The sequence below is a fragment of the Nicotiana tabacum genome, chromosome 24 (genome assembly GCF_000715075.1).
Source record: "Nicotiana tabacum cultivar K326 chromosome 24, ASM71507v2, whole genome shotgun sequence".
Classification (NCBI taxonomy): Eukaryota; Viridiplantae; Streptophyta; class Magnoliopsida; order Solanales; family Solanaceae; genus Nicotiana; species Nicotiana tabacum.
The window spans coordinates 79,359,293-79,382,016 of NC_134103.1; positions in this window are offsets into that span (position 1 = coordinate 79,359,293).

Sequence of the window (22,724 nt, forward strand, 5' to 3'; positions counted from 1 at the left end):
AAAAAATGTCCAAATGCATACTTAACCTTTTTATTTGGGGTTTTTCTTCTTTTAGCCCGCGCGAGAAATTATTTACTTTTTGTGATGACCCAAAATGTTATCTTTAAATTTAAAAAGAAATTATGTATTCTAACACCTTGAAAAGTACCATTTATCATTCCTCAACTTGCGTGCGCAGTCCATAAAATTTTCCGAAAAGTTTTCATGTGAAAAATGGATTAAAATGTGAAATAGAGCTTTAAATCTCAACTGAGTTGACTTTGGTCAATATTTTTAGCACACTGACCTGGATCAGTATTTTGACAGTTCTGGTAGCTCCGTATCGTGATTTGAGACTCGGCGTATGCCCGAAATTTAATTTGCAGGTCCCTAGCTCAAGTTATGACCATTTAACAAAACTAGCAATTTAAAGGCTAAAGATTCCAAGTTTGACCACGGGGTTGACTTTTTGATATTGGAGCCGAAATCCAATTCTGGAAATTTGAACAGCTCCGTTATGTCATTTATGATTTGTGTGCCAAATTTGAAGTAATTCCGGATTCATTTAATATGTTTTGGCACGAGGTTTGTAATTTGAAAAGTTTGAAACTCAAAGTCCGAATCGAGGTGTGAATTGCAATTTTGATGTTATTTAATGTGATTTGAGACCCCGAAGTCCGTATTATATTACGGGACTTGTTGGAATATTTGGATAAGGTCCCGTGGGGCTCGGGTGAGTTTCGGACGAAATTCGGATTGTTTAGAGCATGTTGAAAGCAGCAGGTTCTTGGCAGAACCTGGTGTAATCGCACCTTCGCAATGGTGATCGCAGGTGCGCAACCACATCTGCGAGAAGCTGGTCACTTCTGCGACCTGGGCACTGGCCAGTTGCATCGCTTCTGCGGAGAAATGGGGCGCAAATGCGCGACCACTTCTGCGAAGGCTGAATCGCTTCTGCGGAAGAGACCGCTTATGCAGTCGTTTGGTCGCTTCTGCTACGTCGCAGGTGCAATAGAAATGTCCGCAGATGCGGAACCTCTCCTGGCATACCTACTTCACAAATGTGAGATTTTTCTCGCAAATGCGTGATCGCAGGTGCGAAAATAAAACCCGCAGATGCAAAAATACTTGGCAGAATACATAAAATCGGGTCTTAGCCATTTTTACTCATTTTTGAGTTTCATGTCTCGGATTTGGGCGATTTCAAGGGGAATTTTCACGACTTTGAATTGGGTAAGTGTTCTTTAACGAAAAGTAATTATATTTCACAAATCCATGTCTATATTTATCATTTATTTCGGATTTAGATGGAAGAAATTGAACTTTTTATAAAATCTTTCAAAAACGAAAAGTTAAGATTTGAAGGTCCATTTGATATCGGAATTGGAAAATTTTTATATAGGTGAACTCGTATCGGAATGGGTGTTCGAATTTCGTCAGTTTTTCCGGAATTTTAGGATGTGGGTCCCACTGTCAAATATTTAAATGAATTTCAGATTTTTATCCAAAAAATTAGTAAAATTCATATGAAATTATTTCCTATGATTAGTATTGAATATATCGAATTGTTTGTGAATAGATTTGAAGTTTTCAAAGACAAAATTAAAAGGAAAATTTGTGGTTGAATAATTAATTGGAATTTACAAAGCGAGGTAAGTGTCGTGGTTAACCTTGACTTGAGGGAATAGAACCCTTAAATTATTTGTTATGTGAATTGCATGTGAACGACGTATAGGCGAGGTGACGAGTGTCTATACATCGTCAAATTAATTGTTTGCATGCTTACTTGAAAAATTATAAATTATTTTAAATCATGAATTAATTATTATAATAATTATTTCTCTCCTATTCTTTGTCAAATATTAATTCTATAATTCTTGCATTAATTATTACATGCTATTTGAATTATGTGCCTTAATTGTTATTTGACATTTAGCATATTAAATATTAAACTGCATATTTTCTCTCTGATTTCCATAATAATTTGCTATTTGCCTTTGTTTGTTCATAATTAAATTATAAATATTGTGTGCCTTGATGCTTAATAGTTTCTCATTGGACGTGGTATTTATTGGAGTAATTTTTTATTTACATTATGAGCTGTTTAAAGTGATATATTGGGGGAACGGGTTGCACTCCGCAACGAAAATGAAAGTAAATATATCTATATTTGGGGGATCGGATTGCACGCCGCAATAGACTTATTTAAAAGTTAATATTGGGGGATCGGATTTCACGCCGTAATAGACTTATTTAAAAGTCAATACTGGGGGATCGGATTGCACGCCGCAATAGACTTATTTATAAGTCAATATTGGGGGATCGGATTGCACGCCGCAACAGACTTATTTAAAAGTCTATATATACACTTGATTGAAATAAATATATGACAGACTTGATTAAAAGGAATATATATATATATATATATATATATATATATATATATATATATATATATATATATATATATATATATATATATTGGGGGATCGGGTTGCACGCTGCAATAGAATTGAATGTGAATATATTGTGAGAGCGGGTTGCACGCTGCAACAGAGTTGGTTGAAATGATAATGGATTATGACTGCTGAGTTGGCTTCAATTATTATAAATGAGTTACCTGTTTTATTTTCTATTATTTGTTGTTGTCATTAATATTGCGTACAGGTTAATGTAAGTGAACCGCCTTAGCCTCGTCACTACTTCGTCGAGGTTAGGCTCAGCACTTACCAGTACATGGGGTCGGTTGTACTGATACTACACTCTACACTTCTTGTGCAGATTTTGGAGTTGGTCCCAGCGGCGTACCATAGACTTGCTCGGATTTCAGCTACCAGAGGAGACTTGAGGTATAACTACATGGCGTCCGTAGTTCTGAAGTCCCCATCTATTTTACTTTAGCTGTGCATTTATTTTCAGACAGCTTTATTTTATTCAGACCTTTATTTTTATTTATTCTAGAAGCTCGTGCACTTGTGATACCAATTATGGGATGGTATTTAGATACCGTTGTTTTCATTGGTTATTTTACTATATTTCAAACTTTGCTTCTGCATTTGCTTCTTTGATTATTAATAATTTAAAGATTGTTTCAAAATTGGTTAATATTATTCTAACGTTGCCTTGCTTAGCAAGTGAAATGTTAGGCGCCATCACGGTCCGAAGGTGGGAATTTCAAGTCGTGACAGTTGGTATCAAAACACTAGGTTACATAGATCTCACGAGTTACGAGCAAGCTTAGTAGAGTCTGAAGGATCGGTACGGAGATGTCTGTATTTATCTCTCAGAGGCTATGAAGTTTAGAAATAATATCACTTCTTTCTTATTCTGTCATGCGATTTTATTCTATCATCGATGATTGAACCAATCTACTCTTATTCTCTCGCAGATGGTAAGAACACGTAATACCTCTACCAATGGTCAGGAACCAGAACTCCCGGTGGCAACTATGGCCAATGGTAGAGGTCGAGGCCGAGATCATGCTAGAGGCTGAGGTAGAGCTCAGTCCGGAGCTCGAGCAGCTGCACCTATTGTAGAACCTCAAGTGGACCTTCAGGAAGAGGTTCCAGTTCAGAATGTACCGGCTGGACTAGTTTAGGTCCCGGAAGGATTCATAGCCACCCCAGTACTTCAGGATACTCTAGTCCGTCTGGTAAGTCTTATGGAGGGCGTGGCCCAAAATGGTACATTTCTAGTGGCACCAGCTGTCTCACAGGCTGGGGAAGGAGTACAAACTCCCACTACTCCCGTTCCGGAGCAGATGGCTCCCCAGAATTAGGCTCCAGCAGCCCCGCCAGTTGGGGTAGTTCAGCCAATTATTGTGGCACAGATCGGTGATAGGCCCGCCATGTCTTTTGAGGCCTTATTAAGACTGGATAAGTTTACCAAGCTCTTTCCAGTTCACTTCAGTGGTACACCTTCTGAGGACCCACGGGATTATCTTGAACGCTGCCATGAGGTGCTGCGGAACATGGGTATAGTTGAGACCAATGGGATTGATTTTGCTGTATTTCAGATAATGGGTTCCGCTAAGAGGTGGTGGAGAGATTATACGTTGACTCGACCAGTCAGATCGCCTGCACTTACATGGGAGCAGTTCTCTCAGTTATTTCTGGAAAAGTTCCTCCCTATCACACTGAGAGAGGAATTCCGTAAGAAATTTGAGCGTCTACAGCAGGGCAGTATAACTGTTACTCAGTATGAGTCCCGTTTTGTGGATTTGGCCCGATATGCTATCATTTTACTACCTACGGAGGGAGAGAGAGTGAGGAGGTTTATTGAGGGACTCACTCACCCTATCAGACTTTAGATGGCCAAGGAGACAGGAAGTGAGATTTCTTTTCAGGCCGCTACTAATCTCGCAAGGAGGATCGAGGTGGTTCTTGCAGAGGAGAGAGGGCAGAGGTCCGATAAGAGGCCTCGTTAGTTCGGTGGTTTCAGTGGTGCCTCGTCTGGAGGCAGGGGTAATTTTAGTAGGGGTCATCCTCCCAGACCGTTTCATTCAGCACTTCATGTATCTCCCGGTGCTTCAGGGAGTCACGGTCCTATTATGCCTTACTCTGGGCAGCTAGTATTCAGTGCACATTCAGCTCCTATCAGTGCCTCACTACTCCAGAGTTACTACAGTGGTTATCCACCCCATTTGGGTCAGCTTCAGCTTCAGCAGCCACGGCATCAGGATGGGTGTTATGAGTGTGAACACATTGGTCACATTAGGTGGTATTGCCCTAGATTGGCGAGTAACAGATTTAGCAAGATTCTCGTGCCATCATACCGGCACTGGTTGCTTCACCACATGCTCAGCCAGCTAGAGGTAGGGGTCAGGTAGCTAGAGGTGGAGGTCAGGCCATTAGAGGTGGAGGTCAGGCCATTAGAGGTAGAGGTCAGACCGTTAGAGGTGGAGGCCAGCCAGTTAGAGGCCGTCCCAGAGACGCAGTTCAGAGTGGTAGGGCCCAGCCCCGATTTTATACTTTTCTAGCTAGGCCTGAGGTCGAGTCATCTGATATTGTGATCACAGGTATTATTCCAGTTTGCCATAGAGATGTTTCAGTTCTATTTGATCCAGGATCTACTTATTCCTTTGTGTCCTCCTATTTTGCTTCATACTTGGTAGATCATGTCTATCGTTCGTGTGTGGTTACTATTGGTAATCTTGAGACTAGTGTGGATCTTCTACTTCTTGATATGGTATATTTTGATGTCATCTTGGGTATGGATTGGCTGTCACCTTATCATGCTATATTGGATTGTCATGCCAAGATAGTGACCCTAGCCATGTCGGGGTTACCTCGGTTAGAGTAGAAAGGAACTCCTGGTCATTCTGCCATCAGGGCTATTTCTTATATGAAAGCTCGGCGTATTGTAGAGAAAGGGTGTCTAGCCTATTTGGCTTATATTCGTGATCCCAGTGCGGATGTTCCTTCTATGGACTCAGTACCAGTTGTTCGTGAATTTCCAGAAGTATTTCCTGCATATTTGTCGGGGATGCCACCCGACAGAGATATTAACTTCTGTATTGATTTGGCTCCAGGCACTCAGCCCATTTCTATTCCACCATACCGTATGGTCCCGCCAGAGTAGAAAGAATTGAAAGAGAAGTTACAAGACTTGCTCGATCAGGGATTCATTAGACCTAGTGTCTCACCCTGGGGTGCACTAATATTATTTGTAAAGAAGAAAGATGGCTCTATGCGGATGTGTATAGACTATCGGCAGTTGAACAAGGCCACTATCAAAAACAAATATCCGCTGCCAAGAATTGATGACTTATTTGATCAGCTTCAGGGTGCCAAGGTATTTTCGAAGATCGATTTGAGGTCTGGTTACCATCAGTTGAAGATTAGGGCATATGATGTCCCTAAAACAGCTTTTCAAACTCGGTATGGGCATTACTAATTCTTAGTGATGTCATTTGGGTTGACAAATGCCCCAGCAGCATTTATGGATTTGATGAATCGGGTGTTCAAGCCTTATTTGGACTCTTTTGTGGTTGTATTCATTGATGATATCTTAATTTACTCCAGCAGTCGAGTGGAGCATGAGCAGCATCTTCGAAGTGTGCTTCATACTTTGAAGAATAATCAGTTATATGCCAAGTTTTTAAAATGTGAGTTTTGGTTAGACTCAGTTGCCTTTTTGGGGCATGTTGTATCGGCAGAAGGCATAAAGGTGGATCCTAAGAAGATTGAGGCTGTTCACAATCGGCTTAGACCTACTTCAATTACAGAGATCCGGAGTTTCTTGGGTTTAGCAGGTTATTATCGTCGGTTCGTGGAAGGGTTTTCATCTATAGCAAGCCCATTGACCAGGTTGACCTAGAAAGGTGTCCCATTCAGATGGTCAGAGGAGTGTGAGTTGAGCTTTTAGAAGCTCAAGACCACTTTGATTACGGTGCTAGTGTTGATATTACCCACAGGTTCAGGATCGTATATGGTATATTGTGACGCATCTCACATTGGGCTTGGTGCAATATTAATGCAAGATAGCAAGGTAATTGCATATGCGTCACGGCAGTTGAAAGTTCACGAGAAGAATTATCCTGTTCATGACTTAGAATTGGCAGCCATTGTTCATACGCTGAAGATTTGGAGGCATTACCTCTACGGTGTCTCGTGTGAGGTATTTACTGATCATCGTAGCCTTCAGTATCTGTTCAAACAAAAGGATCTTAATTTGAGGTAGAGAAGATGGTTGGAGTTGTTGAAAGACTATGATATCACCATTTTGTATCACTCCAGAAAGGCCAATGTGGTGGCCGATGCCTTGAGTAGAAAGACTGTGAGTATGAGCAGTCTTGCGTATATTCCGGTTGGTGAGAGACCATTAGCTACAAATGTTCAGACTTTGGCTAATCAGTTCGTGAGGTTAGATGTTTCAGAACCCAGTCGAGTTCTAGCTTGCACAGTCGCTCGGTCTTCTTTATATGAGTGCATCAGAGAGAGGCAGTATGATGATCGTCATTTACTTGTCCTTAAGGACACGGTGCGGCACGGTGATGCCAAACAGGTTGCTGTGGGGGAAGTTAGGGTTCTGCGAATGCAGGGTCGTATTTGTATGCCTAATGTGGGTGGGCTTCGTGAATTAATTCTTGAAGAAGCACACAGTTCCAGGTATTCTATTCATCCAGGTACCGCCAAACTATATCAGGATTTGCGGCAACATTATTGGTGGAGGAGAATGAAAAAGGATATAGTTGCATATGTAGCTCTGTGTCTGAATTGTCAGCAAGTTAAGTACGAGCATCAAAGATCTGGTGGTTTGTTTCAGAAGTTAGAAATTCCTGAGTGGAAGTGGGAGTGTATCACTATGGATTTTGTTGTTGGGCTCCGACAGACTCAGAGAAAATTTGACGCAGTTTGGGTCATTGTAGACACGTTGACCAAGTCAGCATTTTTCATTCCGGTGGCAATTACCTATTCTTAAGAGAGGTTAGCTGAAATTTACATTCGTGAGATTGTCCGCCTTCACGGTGTGCCCATGTCTATTATTTCAGATCGAGGTACGCAGTTTACCTCAGATTTCTGGAGGGCTGTACAGCGTGAGTTAGGCACGCGGGTGGAGTTGAGTACGGCATTTCATCCACAGACAGACGGACAGTCAGAGCGCACTATTCAGATATTGGAAGATATGCTTCGTGCTTGTGTTATAGACTTTGGAGGTTCTTGGGATCATTTCTTGCCACTTGCGGAGTTTGCTTATAACAATATCTACCAGACGAGCATTCAGATGTCTCCATATGAGGCATTATACGGAAGGTGATGTCGATCGCTTTGGTTGGTTTGAACCGGGAGAGGCTCGAGAGTTGGGTACCGATTTGGTACAGGATGCCTTGGATAAGGTCAAGATTATTCAGGATCGAATTCGCACAGCTCAGACTAGGCAAAAGAGTTATACCGACCGTAAAGTTCGTGATATTGCATTCATGGTTAGAGAAAGAATATTGCTCCGAGTTTCACCTATGAAAGGTGTAATGAGGTTCGGAAAGAAGGACAAGTTGAGCCCTAGGTATATCGGACCCTTTGAAATTCTTGAAAGGGTGGGTGAAATAGCCTACACGCTTGCATTACCACCTAGTTTATCAGCGGTTCATCCGGTGTTCCATGTGTCTATGCTCCGAAAATATCATGGTGATCCGTCCCATGTGTTAGATTTCAGCTCAGTCCAATTGGACAAAGATTTGATTTACGAGGAGGAGCCGGTGGCTATTTTAGCCCGGCAGGTCCGACAGTTGAGGTCTAAGACTTATCCTTCAGTTCGGGTGCAATGGAGAGATCAGCCGGTAGAGGCATCTGCCTGGGAGTCTGATTCGGACATGCGGAGTAAATATCCACACCTTTTCTCCAGCTCAGGTACATTTTCTAACTCCGTTCGAGGACGAACATTTGTTTTAGAGGTGGAGAATGTGATGACCCAAAATGTCATCTTTAAATTTAATAAGAAATTCTGTGTTTTAAGACCTCGAAAAGCACCATTTATTATTACTCGATTTGCGTGCACAATTCGTAAAATTTTTCGGAAAGATTTCATGTGAAAAATGGATTAAAATGTGAAATAGAGCTTTAAAACTCAACTGAGTTGACTTTGGTCAACATATTTAGCAAACGGACCTGGATCAGTATTTTAATAGTTTCGATAGTTCCGTATCGTGATTTGGCACTCGGGCGTATGCCCGGAATTTAATTTGGAGGTCCCTAGCTCAAGTTATGACCATTTAACGGAACTAGCAATTTAAAGGCTAAAGATTCGAAGTTTGACCACGGGGTTGACTTTTTGATATCGGAGACGGAATCCGATTCTAGAAATTTAAACAGCTCCATTATGTCATTTATGATTTGTGTGCCAAATTTGAAGTCATTCCGGATTCATTTAATATGTTTTGGCACGAGGTTTGCAAATTGAAAAGTTTAAAACTCAAAGTCCGAATCGAGGTGTGAATTGCAATTTCGATGTTATTTGATGTGATTTGAGACCCCGAGTAAGTCCGTATTATGTTATGGGACTTGTTGGGATATTTGGATAAGGTCCCGAGGGGCTCGGATGAATTTCGGACGAAAATCGGATTGTTTAGAGCATGTTGAAAGCAACAGGTCTTGGCAGAACCTGGTGTAATCGCACCTGCGCAATGGTGATCGCAGGTGCGTAACCACATCTGCGAGAAGCTGGTCGCTTCTGCGACCTAGGCACTTTCCAGTCAAATCGCTTATGCGGAGAAATGGGGTGCAAATATGCAACCGCTTCTGCGTAGGCTGAATCGCTTCTGCGGAAAAGACCGCTTCTGCGGTCGTTTGGTCGCTTCTGCGACGTCGCAGGTGCGATAGAAATGTCCGCAGATGCGGAACCTCGCCTGGCAGCCCTACTTCGCAAATGCAAGATTTTTCTCGCAAATGCGTGACCACAAGTGCGAAAATAAAGCCCGCAGATGCGAAAATGCTGGGCAGAATACATAAAATCGGGTCTCGGTTATTTTTACTCATTTTTGAGTTTCAAGTCTCGGATTTGGGCGATTTCAAGGGGGATTTTCACAACTTTGAATTGGGTAAGTGTTCTTTGACCAAAAGCGATTATATTTCACAAATTCATGTCTATATTCATCATTTATTTCGGATTTAGATGGAAAAATTGGACTTTTTATAAAATCTTTCAAGAATGAAAAGTTAAGACTTGAAGGTCCATTTGATATCGGAATTGGACAGTTTTTGTATGGGTAAACTCGTATCGGAACGGGAGTTCAGATTTTATGAGTTTTTCCGGGATTTGGGACGTGGGTACCACTGTAGAATATTTAAATGAATTTCGGATTTTTATCCGAAAAATTAATAAAATTCATATGGAATTAATTCATATGATTAGTGTTGAATATATCGAATTGTTTGTGTATAGATTTGAAGTTTTCAGAGACAAAATTAAAAGAAAAAGATGTGGTTGAATAATTGATTGGAATTTGCAAATCGAGGTAAGTGTTATGATTAACCTTGACTTGAGAGAATAGAACCCTTAAATTATTTGTTATGTGAATTGCATGTGAACGACGTATAGGCGAGGTGACGAGTGTCTATACGTCGTCAAATTAATTGTTTGCATGCTTACTTGAAAAATCATAAATTATTTTAAATCATGAATTAATTATTATTATAATAATTATTTCTCTCATATTCTTTGTCAAATATTAATTCTTGAATTCCTGCATTAATCGTTACATGCTATTTGAATTACGTGTTTTAATTGTTATTTGACATTTAGCATATTAAATATTAAACTGCATATTTTCTCTGTGATTTCCATAATAATTTGTTATTTTCCTTTGTTTGTTTCATAATTAAATTATAAATATTGTGTACCTTGATGCTTAACAATTTCTCATTGGACGTGGTATTTATTGGAGTAATTGTTTATTTATATTATGAGCTGTTTAAATTTATATATTGGGGGAACAGGTTACATGCCGCAACGCAAATGAAAGTAAATATATCTATATTTGGGGGATCGGATTGCACGCCGCAATAAACTTATTTAAAAGTCAATATTGGGGGATCGGATTGCACGCCGCAATAGACTTATTTAAAAGACTTGCTCAGATTACAGCTACCAATAGAGTTGGTCCCAGCAATGTACCATAGACTTGCTCGAATTTCAGCTACCAGAGGAGACTTGAGGAATAACTGCATGGTATCCGCAGTTCTGAAGTCCCCGTCTATTTTACTTTAGCTGTGCGTTTATTTTCAGACAGCTTTATTTTATTCAGACCTTTATTTGTATTTATTCTAGAAGCTCGTGCACTTGTGACACCAATCCTGAGATGGTATTTAGATACCGTTGTTTTCATGGGTTATTTCACTATATTTCAAACTTTGCTTCCGCATTTGCTTCTTTGATTATTAATAATTTAAAGATTGTTTCAAAATTGGTTAATATTATTCTAATGTTGGCTTACCTAGCAAGTGAAATGTTAGGCGCCATCACGGTCTGAAGGTAGGAATTTCGGGTCGTGACACTTTTGATAGTCGAAAAAGTGCATAAATTTTGTATAATATTTTTGTATAACATACAGAATGTGTGTGTGTGTGTATATATATATATATATATATATCGCACAAAAAATATATATTTTCGGCTATTATTTTGAGAGCGGTTATACAGTGTCATTTTTTTTTCCACCAGTAGTAATCAATATAATAGTTCATTATAAAATCATGAAGATATGTTTGATTAGTAGAGATTTAGTTTCTTTTATATCACATTAATTGTTTAGTCATATTTTATTTTTCTTTATGATCGCGCGAAGCGCACGTAAAAATTTACTAGTTCATAAATAATCACTTTTCAACCGCTATTATTCAAAAATGGCACTATTCTAGAGTTACAAATTCCACAAGTAAAACTCAACCATAATGTCGTAAAGTTTTTGTAAAATCAGAAACTACATGAGAATGACTATTTTACAAAAATATGGCCGAAAATGTTGGGTGTGTGTGAACAAAGTCCTACATGAAAAATAGAAAGGAAAATGATTCTACTTATAAGGAGTTGTATACTCTTAATGGTGTGATGCTTTTTGGAAAAAACCGTACGGGCTTGGTCCAAAACGGATAATATCATACAATGTTAAGAGTATCTTTGGACCGTTTTAGCCCAACAGAAAAGTGGCCAATAAACACAATTTCTACTATTTTTAGCATGCGATGGTATACAAATATGACTAAGGGATCCAGCAAAAACAGCAGTTTGTGCAACATTTTTTTTTATATAAAGCTCCCGGTATATCTGGGCTTTCATTGCTAATAGTAGATGACACATGAGAAGGATGTGGCCTTGACTCAGTAACAAAATAAATTATGTGCAGTATTACATGAAGTTACTAACACAGTTGCAAATAAGGAAATAAATCACACTTAACTAACATAAAAGTTTGCCTTATAATATCTTATTCTCATACTAGGTAGTTTCCATTTATCTAAGTGATATGCTCCTTTAGCATCTCTCGGAAGATCTTGAAATGCAAAAAGAATCCTAGCCTCCAGTATAGTATTTGCATGATTTGCTAGGCCATATCTGCCACTTGATTGGCTTCTCTAAAGAAGTGTCTAACTTCTACATTTGCTTGACATAACATCTGCTTAGTTTGTTGAATGATAGCTTTAAGTTTGCAGTTCTCCACAGTGTCTTTGATAAGCATATTGACAATTATTAGAGAGTCAATCTCTAAAATGATATCACCAAGCCTTGTTGAATACACCATTCCAAACCATATTTGGCTGCATGAGCTTCAGCCATATTGTTACTGCTGCAACTTTTAGGGACTGCAAAGGCCATTATCATATTCCCCTTGCTGTCTCTGACAATACCTCTCATACCTGTTAAACCAGAAGAGTGAAGGAAGCTCCCATCAGTGTTAAATTTCACTTTACCTTTAGGGGCTAACTCCTAGAGAACAATCAAGGTTTTAGGATTAGGTCTGAATCTTTCGACTAAATCACAGATTTTATGCCAAGGCTGATCCCAATCACAGCTGGGAAATGCCAATTTTAGAACTGTTCTAAGGATCCAAAAGGTCTTTTGGTATACTCTACTATACACAATCTTCTTTTTGTCCATTCCATACCTCCTAAAATATAGCCAAAGGAGTAATATTTAAGATCATTTTATGTACCATGTTAACTGGTGTATTACCAAACCACCCTTGTACGACCGCTCTAATAGGTCTTTTACGGTGTAAAATAGCTAGAGGACCACCAAAACTATTCCACAACTTAATAGCCAGATCACTATCAATATAAACATGTTGAAGAGTTTCATATTTTGGAGCATTACAACAATGGCATCTGGAAACAACATAGTTTCAAAACTTGTACATTAATTCATCAATAGGAAATTTTCTATGTAATACCCTCCATGCTAGAAAGGAGATCTTAAAAAGGATTTTGTTATGCCAAACGTTTTGGAACAAAATATTATGAGAGCTCTAGTTACTTTCCTTCTGATAAACTGATTTGGTGGAGAATTTTGCATCTTTAGATTTAGCCCAAATAGGATAATCATCATGCTCATGTTTCCCTATTGGAACAATGAGAATAAATTCACCATGGTTACTCGAAGGACTTCTGAGGGCTTGTCCATATTCCAAGTTCTTTGAGTTATGTATTCTGATACCTTTTTCCTATGGGACCTAGCTGGATAGGGGTGTATTTTTGCAAGTGCACCCTTTCCTGTCCAATTATCCCACCAGAAATTAGTATCGCCGTTGTTGATATTCCAATGAATATTTTTCTCAGCTTGATTTTTAACTTCTAAAAGATATTTCCAGGCATGATATTGCCCACTTCTCCATGTTTTAGCCACTAGATGTTTGTAAATATAATGTAGTACTTGCTAATGATGAAAGAGCTACAGAGGTTGTGATTAGTTCTTAGATTCCACCACCATTTAATAGCAAAAGTGTTACTCACATCTACCAGTCTTCTCATCCCAATGCCTCCCTCTTCTTTCCTCTTGCATAAATTGTTTCATGAACTTCAGTGATACTTGCTCTTTTTACTATCCAATCCACAAAAGAACCTTGCAAAGTGTTTTTCAAAGAGATTGAAAGTTCCTTTAGGAGGGCACATGGCTGCAAGGGTATATGTAGGTATAGCCTGGAGAACATGGTTAATTAAGGTCATTCTACCTCATAGAACAATATCTTTCCTTGCAAGCCACTTAATCTTTTAACTATTTTGGATACAAGTCCATTAAAATAAGCAATCTTCTTTCTCCCAATGTAGATTGGACACCCTAAGTAGTTGAATGGAAAAGCATGATCCATGAAACATGTGACCTCTCTTGTCACGACCCAAAATCCACTATAGGTCGTGATGGTACCTAACGCTGCTGTCAGGCAAGCCAACGTTGTTGTATATATTTATTTACTCATTTTATTACTTTCGAAATCATAATCTCCATTATTTAAATAGTATAAAATAGAATTTACAGGGTAAAAGATAATAACTACGTTTACTACAATAACGAACAACAAGTAAGAACCCCCAAAATCCGGTGTCACAAGTGCATGAGTATTTTTCTAAGGAGTACAATAATAATACAATATCTGTCCCGAATATAGTAAGACAGAGTAAAATAAATAGTACAATGGAGACTCGATGGACTGCGATGCTTAGCCTGGAATGCAGCTCACATAAAGTCTCCCCAACAGGTGCGCCTACGCGCCAAGGTGATAATCAAATGAACCTGTCAGATCCTGCACATTTAGTGCAGAAGTGTAGAATGAGTATGTAAATCAACTCGTACCCAGTAAGTAACTAGCCTAACCCTGGAGAAGTAGTAACGAGGGGTCGACATCAATAATTACTAAAGGTCCAATAAAATAATGTAATAAAACATGAGCGATATGAAGCATACGGCAATGATGGGTTAAATATTTAAGTTACATAATCTTCCAATTACTTCTTTTAAAGCAAGAATTTCTAAATCTTGTATTCTACCTTAACAATTCAGAAAATGTCAAGTGTCATTATCAAATAAATAAGAATACCATATAAATGTCGGGTATCGGTAGAGAGAATAGCTCGTGAATATTTGGACTACTAGAGATATAACACACAATTCTGCTGAGGTCGTTCGGCCTGATCTAGAATAATGTGTACACTGTCGAGGGTCGAGCGACACGAACCATAGATGCATCTATATACTGCCGAGGCATTCGGCCCTCTCCACAAGAAAAGAAAGGAAGTTACCAAATTATGAGACACATGTCTACAATACCGTACATGAGTACAAAATGGATATAATATTTACCGTTTCTCAAATAACTCACCCACAACTCAAAGTATTAAGGCTTGGACTAGTATACATATATTCATTTCTAAATCGATTTCATTTATAACTTCAATTAATTAAGCCGGCAAAATGAATTCAAATCATTCAAATATTACATGATAAGATCCTAAGTCTATTCGGACATAAACATGTTGTAGCTACGTACGGACTCTCGTTACCTCGTGCGTACGTAGCACCCATAACTAGTTGCACATAACAATAAATATCACCTATGGGGTAGTTTCCCCCTCACAAGGTTAGACGGGAGACTTACCTCGCTCCGAAGTTCCATAACCGGCTCCAAAGCCTCTTTAACACCTCAAACCGATGGTCATCTCTCAAAACTAGTCAAACAACGTGCAAACTAATCAAAATATACCCCAACACATATAATTTAACAATTTATAATCATTCCCTGCTTCACTCAAAAGCCAACAAAGTCAACCCTCAGGCCCACGCGCCGAATTTCAGAAATTTTTGAAGATAAACTCTACCCATCGCACCACGAACTCAAATATATAATTTATTCCTAATTCCATGTCCAATTTCGTGGTCAAATTCTAAAAATACCAAATTCTAAGTTTTTTACAAAAAGTCCAAAATTTTCACTAATTTCCATATCTAAATCCATCTACAAACCATGTATTTAACTTGAAATTGGTGGGAGTCACTTACCTTGTGTTGCTTGAAGAAAATCGCCCCTTGAAGCTCTCTAAAATTGCCCCAACCAAGTGGAAATGAAAGAAAATGGGCCAAATCCCGTTTTTATAAAAACCTCACTACCCAACAACATTTTTCGCATCTGCGGAACATGAGCTGCTTCTGCGGCACAGAGTCTGCTTTTGCGGATCCCATCAGGCCCCTCAACCTCCGCATTTGCTGCCCCTCCAGTGCTTCTACGCCTTCACTTCTGCGGCTCCTCATGCGCATGTGTGGTTCCGCTTCAGCAAAACTCGACCGCATCTGCGGTCCCAGCCTTCCCCAGCCATTCCGCTTCTACGCCCAAGGACGCCGCATGTTACGACCCAAAATCCAACTAACCGTGATAGCAACTATCCTCACCCGCTAGGTAAGCCAAATAACAACAATCCAATTCAATTAATATTTAACTGACTTTAATACACTCCCCAAGGATTGGTAGTACTAATCATGAGCTTCTAAGATTAGAATTTACAAGGCTGGTATGAAATAAAATATAACATCTGTTTGAAATATACATGAACAGATTAATAATTCTAAAACTACCATGAACAAGAGACAACTATTATCGGATCGCAAGTACATCTTCCATGCCAGCTCCTGCCATACACGGCAACATCAACATCAGAAATCTGCAGTGAAGGTGCAGAAGTGTAGTATAATTACAACCGACCCCATGTACTCAATAAGTAACAAACCTAACCTTAGGTTGAAAGTAGTGACGAGCTTGTACCAAGGTCAAAGTCCACACCAATAACCAATAACATCTCATAACAATAAAATTTAGAGCAACACAAGTAATAACTCGATAATAAAATGCTCAGCTCGTATACAATTCTGGAAAATAAACATTTTCTTTTTCCAGTATAACAGTAAAACTCTAATCTTTTGACTAAAATCACCGAAAATATGAGTAAGTCTGAAATCTATGATTTTTCTCAAAAACTTTAACAAAAGATAAAAAATTTCATTAACAGATGGCATGAGGAAAAATACATCTCTATGCCTACATATCAAGTATGCATGTCTAATGCAATGCAGCATAATGATGAACTCATGTACTCACACTCTCAGAGTACTCAATCTCACTATCTCACATTTCTACTCATCACGCTTAATATTCAGCACACTCAATCACTCAGTACTGTATATGGCTAATCCAACCCAGGGAAGATCCATCCCCAATATATACACATAATAACTGACATTCAGTCACTCAGTACTGTACACGGCCAATCCAGCCCAAGGAACTCCATCCCAAATATAAACAAATAAATAAGGCAACTCTATGCCCTGAAAAATCCATCCCAAATATAATGTCATATTCGCTCACATAAAGGAAAATCCATCCCAAATATATATATATATATATATATATATATATATATATATATATATATATATATATAAAGCTGATATGGCCTGCTACGGTGTGCAGCCCGATCCCATAAATATCCTCACAATCAGGCCATCGGCCTCACTCAGTCACCAATCTCTCTAGTCTCTCGGGCTCACATTGTCATGAAACTAGCCCAAAATGATGATATGATGTATCAATAAATAACAACAAAGACTGGAATATGATATGCAATGAATGAATATGACTGGGTATGAAACTACAGTTTAAGAATATAATTTGATAGTAGAAATGACCTCAGTGGGTCCCAATAATACCAGCATTTGCCTAAGCATGATTTCTAACATGAGCCACAACTCAGTTTATCTAACACATGAAAAATACATGAAAAAATACAAGTTAATTGATTATACAGCTCTACAGAATCGATTGAGTCACAATTTCTACGGTGCACGCCCACGCGCCTGTCACCTAGCATGTGCGTCATGTAACGACCCGGTCGGTCGTTTTAAGTGTTATAACCCCGTTCCCTAATTTACTGCTCAATTTATGCCCTACAATTAATTTATGACTTATCGGGTTAGTTGGTTCGGGTCCGGAAGGATTTCAGAGTGAAATGAGACACTTAGTCTTATAATTGAAAACTTAAGTTGGAAAAGTTGACCGGATATTGACTTATATGTAAACGGCCTCTGAATTTAATTCTGATGATTCCAATAGCTCCGTATAGTGGTTTTGGACTTAGGAGCGTGTCCGAAAAATTATTTGGAGGTCCATAGTAGAATTAGTCTTGAAATGCTGAAAGTTGAATTTTGGAAAGTTTGACAGGGGGTTGACTTTATGATATTGGGGTCAAAATCCGATTCTAAAAATTTTAATATGTCTAGTATGTCATTTATGACTTGTGTGCAAAATTTTAAGTCATTCCGGATTGATTTGATATATTTTGGCACAAGATATAGAATTTGAAAGTTCAAAGTCCATTAGGCTTGAATCTATGTGTGATTCGTATTTTTGGTATTGTTTGATGTGATTTGAAGGCTCGACTAAGTTCGCATGATATTCTAAAACTCGTCGGTATGTTTGGATGGGGTCCCGAGGGGCCTTGGGTGAGTTCGGATGTTTAACGGATTTAATTTGGATTTGGAGGAGAAGCTGAAGCATCTGGGCATTTGGTATGATCACACCTGCGCGAAAAAGGGGCGCATGTGCGAGCTCGCGGAAGCTATGAATGAGTCACAAAGCGGGTGTGAAAAACTTTGCCCAAGGTGCGAAGACCGCAGGCGCGAAGAAATCCATCGCGGGCGCGGACATCGCAGGTGCGAGAGTTTTGCCGCAGGTGCGAAGACCGCAGGTGCGAAGAAAATCATCGCGAGTGCGAAAAATCCTGGACAGAAGCGGGTGAGGTGATTTTTGAGCGAGAAATCATGAGAAATATTGAGGTAAGTCCCTTGTGATCATTTCTAGTCCATAATATTGAATTATCATCGAATAATCCGACTAGATTACATGTTTTTGAGGTGTAAATCGGGGATTTGAACTTAGAGATTTGAAGATTTGGAAGTCGAGTTGAGGTCAGATTTTGGTAAAATTTGTATGGTTAGACTCGTGGTTGAATGGGCTTTGAGATTTTGTAACTTTTGTTGGGTTCCGAGATGTGGTCCCCACAGGCGATTTTTGAGTTAAATTTCATATTTTTATGGAAAATTAGCATTTTCTTATGGAATTAATTCCAATGAATTTTATTGACTGAATCGAATTAATTGTGGCTAGGAGGCCAATTCATGAGGTAAAGGCATAGCAGAATAAAGAATTACATGATTTGAAGTAAGTAACATTTGTAAACTTGGTTCTGAGGGTATGAATCCCCGAATTTGGTAAGATATAAATTGTTTGGAGGTGACACACACGATAAGTGACGAGCATGTGGACATGCACCATATAAATTGTGTCTTGAATAAATCATGTGCAGTTGTAAAATTAATGGATCATGTTATTATCTGAACATTCTCCACGTGTTAGAGAAATTGAGAGTTGAGGCTCCTATTAAAGATCATGTTTAGGCTACGTGCCAATATGTTTGGACCCATGGGGTCGTGGTGCGGTTGAATTAATTGTTCAAAAAATATACATTTCACACTCAGTAATATTTGTCCATTGTTAGGATATTTTTGGGATCGAGCTGCACGACGCAGCATGCCATAATGGCTTTATACATTATTATTATTATTATTATTATTATATGGATCGGGACTGCCCGCCTGCAGCAGGCCTTATAGGCTTTACTATTATATGGATCGAGGGTGCCCGCCTGCAGCAGGCTTTACAGGCTTTACTATTTTATGGATTGGGGCTGCCCGCCTGCAGCAGGCCTTATTAGCTTTATTATTAAATGGATCGGGGCTTCCCGCCTACAACATGCCTTATTGGCTTTATTATTATTATATGGATCGGGACTGCCCGCTTGCAATAGACCATATCAGCTTTATATAGCACTTGGGCTAAAGGAGCCCCTCCAGAGTCTGTACACCCCCAATGAGCGTAGATGATTATATATATTCGGGATGGACTTCCCATGGCATGGACTTGCCTTACTTACGATGATTATATATATTCGGGATGGATTTTCCCAGGGCATGGACTTGCCTTACTTATTTGTATTGTAATAAATTTACCTGGACATGGATCTTGTCCATATCATTTAAATTTGGGGATAAATTACCCCAGAGCTGGATTGGCCTTATACGGTACTGAATGACTGACTGTCAGTCGATGTGTATATATATACGGGATGAAATATCCCCAGGTCAGATTGGCATTAAATAGTACCAAGTGATCGAATGATTTGTGACCAGTATTACATGAGGTATTTCCACTGAGATGTCATATTCCTCATATCATGCAATAATGATCTATTTTACTTGTACCGATTTTTAAATGTTGAATTTGAAAGCATGCTTATATTTTTTGACCATTATTTATGTATTGGAAAATACCTGCGAAGATCATCACTACTTTCAGCCTAGAGGTTATTCCTGTTACTTATTGAGTTGGTTGTACTCATACTACACACTGCACCTCGTGTGCAGATCCAGGTGCTTTCGGACACAACGACTGTTAGATATCAGAGTGCTATTAGTTGGAGACTATCAAGGTAGCTGCATGGAGTCCGCTGACCTTGTCTCTCTTTCCTTCAGTTATTGTATTGTTCTGTACTTTCAGACAGTGATTTTTATCAGTGAGACATTGTATTCATATTAGATGCTCATGTACTCAGTGACACCGGATTTTGGGAGTGTTATATTTGTATTTGTGAAATTTCTTCCACTGGATTTAAATATTATGTTTCAAATTTAAAAGATATGATGGTGTATTGAGTTTGTCGGCTTGCCTAATATTAAGATAGGCGCCATCACGACAGGAGAGATTTTGGGTCGTGGCACGTCACCTCCAAACAAATCACATAACAGGTATATTCAGGATTCATACCTTCAGCTCCAAGTTTAGAAATATTACTTACCTCGAACAAGCATATACCAATACCTAGCAAACTAAACAATACTCCAGAAATTCCAGTCCGTGCGTATCAACCTCCAAACGCCTTCATATCTCCTCAATTCAAGCCAAACAATCTGTATCTATTTAAACCACGTGGAAATTAATCACAATATACTCTAATGCTTACAATTTACAATTTATAAAAATTCCAAACTCCGCTCAAAAAGTTGATAGTGGGGCCCACATCTCGGAATCCAACAAAACTCATAAAATCGAACAACCCACTCAATTACGAGTCCAACCATACTAATTTCATTCAAATTAGACTCTGAATCGGTGTTCAAAGATCGAAAATTCATTTTATGGAATTGTAGAAACTTTCTCCGATTCTCTTGAAAAATCAATAATCTAATGCCGAAAACGAAGATTAATTCATGAAATATGATCACAAGGGATTCAAGAACACTTACCCCAAGTTGTGTGGAAAGATTCCACTCCAAAATCGCCCAATACGAGCCCCAAAATCCGAAAATGAAAAAAGAAACCAAAGACCTCGAATTATAGGTTCCGTCAAGGGCTGCTCGCACCTATGGAAATTCTTCTGCTTCTGCGCAATCGCAGGTGCGAGCCAAGGGTCCGCATCTGCGCTCCTTCCGTTTCTGCGATCAGCATCACCGCATTTGCGGTCGTGCTTCTGCGCAGTTTTCCTCCTCATCTGCGGCTCCTTCCTAACAATGATGATTTTGCTTATGCGATGGGCTGCTTTCTTCTGCGGAGTCGCTTCTACGACCAAGCTTCCGCAGAAGCGGTTGCACCAGTAACCCAAAAATTCCAGCAGCTTCAACAAGACTCCAATAGATCCGAACCCGGTCTGAAACTCACCCGAGCCACTCAGGACCTCGTCTGAATATACCAATAAGTCTCGTAACATAACACGGACTTACTCGAGGTCTCAAATTACATCAAACAACGTCAAAATTACAAATTGCACCTCGAATCGAACTTATAAATTTTTCAAATTTCCAAATTCTATATCTTGTGCCGAAACATGTTAAATCAATCCAGAATAACTTCAAATTTTGCGTATGAGTCATAAATGACATAATGGAGCCTCTCAAATTTTCAGAACTGGATTCCGACCCTGATATCAATAAAGTCAAATCCCGGTCAAACTTTCAAACCTTCAATTTCTTATTTTCACCATTTCAAGTCAAATTGAACTACGGACTTCAAAATAAATATCCAGACATACTCCTAAGTCCGAAATCACCATACGGAGCTATTGGAACCATCAAAACTCCATTCCGAAGTCGTTTGCACAAAAGTCAAACTCCGATGAATCCTTTTCATTTAAGCTTCCAACATGAAATTCATTCTTCCGAACTAATCCTGAGACACCTGAAAATCAAAACCAACAATTCACTCACATCATAATACATCATATGAAGCTATTCAAGACTTTAAATAGTTGAAAGGTGCGTAAATGTTCAAAACGACAAGTCTGGTCGTTACATTCTCCCCCACTTAAACATACGTTCGTCCTCAAACGTGCCAAGAGTTGTTCCTAAACCTTCAAATCACTATTCCACCTTACCACACACATACCCGGGGGTGATCCCACGCCACCCTATTCCATATAGGCCTAACAACACAACATAATTGAAGATCATTACTTTAACCTTAGTCCGTAAAACTTAGAACCCAATTTCCAACGTCCAGAATTTCTTACGAGATCCGAATCTCACATCTACACACTATATAAGTCTGAACAAGCTGTATCAAGCCATAACCATAACCCCAGATATAATCACATAACATACTACACAACTCGCATACTCATAGCACCATTCCCGATCACAATAACTACTCAAACTCAACCCGGTACTAGTATTCAACCCCATATCAAACAAAACCTCGTTCCAAAACCTTCATACACTATTGATATTGAAGGAAACACGCGGAATCTCATAACCACTTATCACATCAACAAGTCAGGGAGTTTTCCCTCATTCAACAAGTACCATAGCCAATTATTTAAGCCGACTGTCGATATTATTCCCAAATATACCATAATCAAACCTGATAGTATCCATTCTAGGTCCAGTGACCTTATCTCATCAAACACAACCACTTTATTGACATACAACCCTAACACAACCCATATTTACAATCAACCCTCAAATTTCATGAAAAGAATAACCTTTGGTGCATGTGCTCAATTCCTCAAATACCCCGCTCAGATAATATCATAACATGTGGAGGAAAGGATAGACAATTAAATCAAATAAATGATCAAGGAAATATCGTTTCCACACAACGCACGGACAAATCACGTGCGACCCGGACAACTCACGTGTCAATGATATCAATATATGGATCCGCA